The following is a 3,899-nucleotide window of genomic DNA, read 5'->3' as shown; positions in this document are numbered from 1 at the left end:
GGCTCAAAATAACCCAGAAACACAATCCAAATTTGTTTATAGACGAAAAATTTAACTACAACTATATTTCTATATTAAAAAAAACTTAAAAAAAAAATAAGAATACAAATACAAATATTAATTACTAAATTCCAAGTTCAAAAACTTCAACGATCAACCTTATAGTCTTATACTATTAGCCTATTAATTATTAAGTAACTAAGGCATGCACTAAGCTATTACAAAATTACAATGATAGAAATTACAAAATCATGTCAACTAATAAACAATTACAAAATTATTAATATATATATAATTATTAATTATATATATATATATATATTGCCGGGGCGGGGCGGGGGATTTCCTGGGCGGGGGTCCACCCCATCCCACCCCCGGCCCCGCCCAGGGCCCTACATACGGGCGGGGCGGGGTGGCAGCGGGGCAGCGGGGCGGGGCCCCCGCTGCCCACCCCTAACGAGATGGGTGAGGTTTGGGGGGAGAGAGGCTGGGGTTTGGGGAAGAAAGGCTTGTAAAGCTCATGCAATTCCTCATAAACAAATCTTGCATCAAAAGGATCTAGGAATGAGAGAAGTTGGCTGGCTTGTTCACCAATGCCACCAAAATCAGAGAACTAGGAATTTGAATAAAAATTTCCCAAAAAAGAAGCAGTAGTGGTGGTGGTGGCTTTTGTGATTCCATAGGTTTTCTTGAACACAAATGGCTTTGGTTACAATGTCGTTCACGGTACTTTTGATCAGGAGTTACGTCTTTGGAGCACCGCCATTTCTTCGCATCGGTTCTCCTGTACCTCCATGGATTTGGATTCAAGTTAGAAGAGAAGAAAATGCAAAGACGAAAGGTGGGTTAGTAGATGCAAAGATAAAGCTATGAAAACCAAGTACTTTGTTTGGGAGGAAGACTGGAAGGACACTGAAGAAATAGCACAAGGAAATTCACGTGTGTCTGTGAGAAGATGAAGGCAGGAGGGCAACGAGATGGAATGGTTTGTTTTGATACAAATAAAACGCAGCGTTTCATTTTCCATGTTCGCAGGGACTCCCCAGCATTTACGCTGGGCGACTGTATTAAGCATTTTTGTTTACCAAATTAGACTAAAATGAGAAATTATTTTAGAAAATATTGTGATGTAAATTTTATCTCACATTCACTGAATTTAGAAAATGTTAGACTATTTTAACTCCTACAGTTTCTACAGGGAAGAGTTGAAGGAAAAATATTCTTTTTCGATAGGGGAGATTATTGCTGTCTTATTGTAAACGAATTGAAAATGGAATCTTTGTGATACTAAGAACAATAGATTTAATCTTTTTTTCAAACATAGGATATGATTTTCCTTGCAATTTGAATTTTGTTCTTGATTCATTTAAACTTTTATATTTAGGTCTTATTTAGATGTTGAACTGAGATGAGATGAGGTGAGTTCTTTATAAATAGTAGTGAGTTGAGATGGTGAAGTGAGTTTTGTTATTTATGGATCCAACAAATATGAGTTTAGATCTGTTTGGATGTTAAAATGAGTTTATATATATTTATGAGAAGTTGAAAAAGGTAATGGGTCACACTTGTAAAGAGATGTTGAGTTGAAAAAAGTTGTGGGTTTCACATGTAAAGAGGTTTTGAGTTGAGATGAGTTTAATGATTTAAGAATTGGGTGTTTGGATGTTAGACTCAGTTTAAAATTAGACTAAATTGAGTTAATCTCAGTTTAATTCAAGTTCCAAATGGGCTTCAGAGTTTGTTTATTTCACTTCATATTTGGTTTGTAAATTTGGGATTTCTTACCATTGGTATTGAAAAATACTACATGATTTTCATGAATATATAATATAAGTTGAATCCTATTTTTTTCTAATGGTGTTTATTTATGCTACGAAAAGTCACACAAGCTTTACAAATCATATGCACATAATCTTGATACACAACTAGGAGAGGTTACAAAGGTTGCAAATGTGCAGTTCAGAAGAGATGTTCTCTAGTTTCTGATGTGAACTTCAGTCGACTCGCTTTGAGACCCAAAAATAATATTGGAAAAACAAATCCAAGAAAACCAGAATCAAGTCAATGGATGGAGAATTTAGACCTGCTGAGAACTCGTTTCAAGAACTTAGATTATATTAAAATCTAGACCCATTGAACAACCCTTCTCAAGAACTCGGATTACAAAGAATGAAAGTCACAAAGGTTGTGATTTACCTTTGGTAAGTTCAAAAGTTCAATTAAGAACAATAGGAGATAAACTCAACTCACAATGAATAAAATTCATCAATTTCATAAACTTTCATATATTGTCTAAAATGAGACAACAATATATATTTAAACCCTAGGCTAAAATAAAACCAGCCCTTTACAAAAATACCCCTAAGTGAGCAATGTGGCGCTACAGTTCCGTGAACAGTGCCGCGCTACAGTAACTCCTTGAAACCCTAGTTCAACAAAAATAATAATTTTCCCAACATGCCCTTAAGTCATTCTCATAATAAATCTAATTATTTTAAAATAATAAAATAAGTTATTTTAATTAAATAAATAAATCCAAGGCCTTCAATAACAATAGGTCCAAGTCATGTCTTCCATAGCGTATCACATAGATGAAAACTAGATCTTCTTCTCTCAAGCCCATTTTGAATATTGGGCTCTTGCTAGACTCGACCCAAGTAAATTGTATCAATCCTTACATTGCCTACTTGCTCTTCTTAGCTCTCGATTTTGTAATTGATCCTTAAGACTTGGTCCGCCTTAGGGCCATCATTCCCTCTCTCTTCAAGAGGATTCGACCTCGAATCTCCACCTGGATCAAAGGGAAAAAAATCAGAAATATTGAAAGTAGCAGAAATTTGATACTTACATAGAAGATCCACTTGAAATGAATTATCATTAATTTTCTTAAGAATGTGAAAATGTCTATCCAAGCCACTCTTGTCATCAACAAGACAAAACATCAATGCTAAAGCAGTAAGTTGATTAAAACCATATACAATTTTAAGATGAGAATAAAAAATGGTAGTATGTATGGTCCTATTACATGCAAACCCTAACAAGGACAAACGATATTCCCGCAAAACGTTCATGCAACAAGTCAATGAAAGGAAAATGATACTCTCACAAACGTTCTTGAAACACATCTAAAATCTTCCTTACACCAAAATGATCACTCAAATTATATGTGACCTCAATGAATGGCAAACTGTACTCCCAAAAGTGTTCATGCAATATGCCTAAACTCTTCTTTACAACAAAATGTCCAATCAAAGCACCTCCATGTGCTTCAAGCACATGCAACTCACGCATAGAACTATTAGGCACAAAAAGTCTGTTATCTCTAAATAAGTACTAATCTAGTCTATAGAATTTACCAAATGATGTGTTCTCACATACTCCATACATACTTTCAAAGTCATCATCACTAGCATGCAATTTATTATCATATTCAAATCTCAGTAACTTTGCATCCAAAATGAAGACAAGGACATATCTTCTTGATATTGCAAAAACTACAAAATTTTCCTTACCATGTGTGTATTTGATAACATGAGGAAAAGTCTCATTACATTCCTCCCACTTGGCATGCATTCTATTAAACTTACCTTGTCCTTTCAAGTGTATCAAGGACTTATGTTTGTTATATAGGATAAATTCTTTTGGCCAAAGGTAATGTTGCCAATTCTCCAATACTATCACACAATCAATTTGATGCTTTCTTCCTCTAATAAGTGACAATTCACAAAGAATATTGCTAGGTAACACGACCTCATATCCCTGCAACAAAGAGATAACAACACTAGGCAAAGATTCGTTAAGTTCGTTAGTATTAAAATTCGCCCTAGCATAAAAACTCACTTCTCTCTTTATTTTTCTCTCACTTGCTTCACTCTCGCTTTTCTTTTCAATCTTCTTTT

The sequence above is a fragment of the Carya illinoinensis genome, chromosome 12 (genome assembly GCF_018687715.1).
Source record: "Carya illinoinensis cultivar Pawnee chromosome 12, C.illinoinensisPawnee_v1, whole genome shotgun sequence".
Taxonomy (NCBI): Eukaryota; Viridiplantae; Streptophyta; class Magnoliopsida; order Fagales; family Juglandaceae; genus Carya; species Carya illinoinensis.
Note: the sequence above shows the minus strand (reverse complement) of the source record.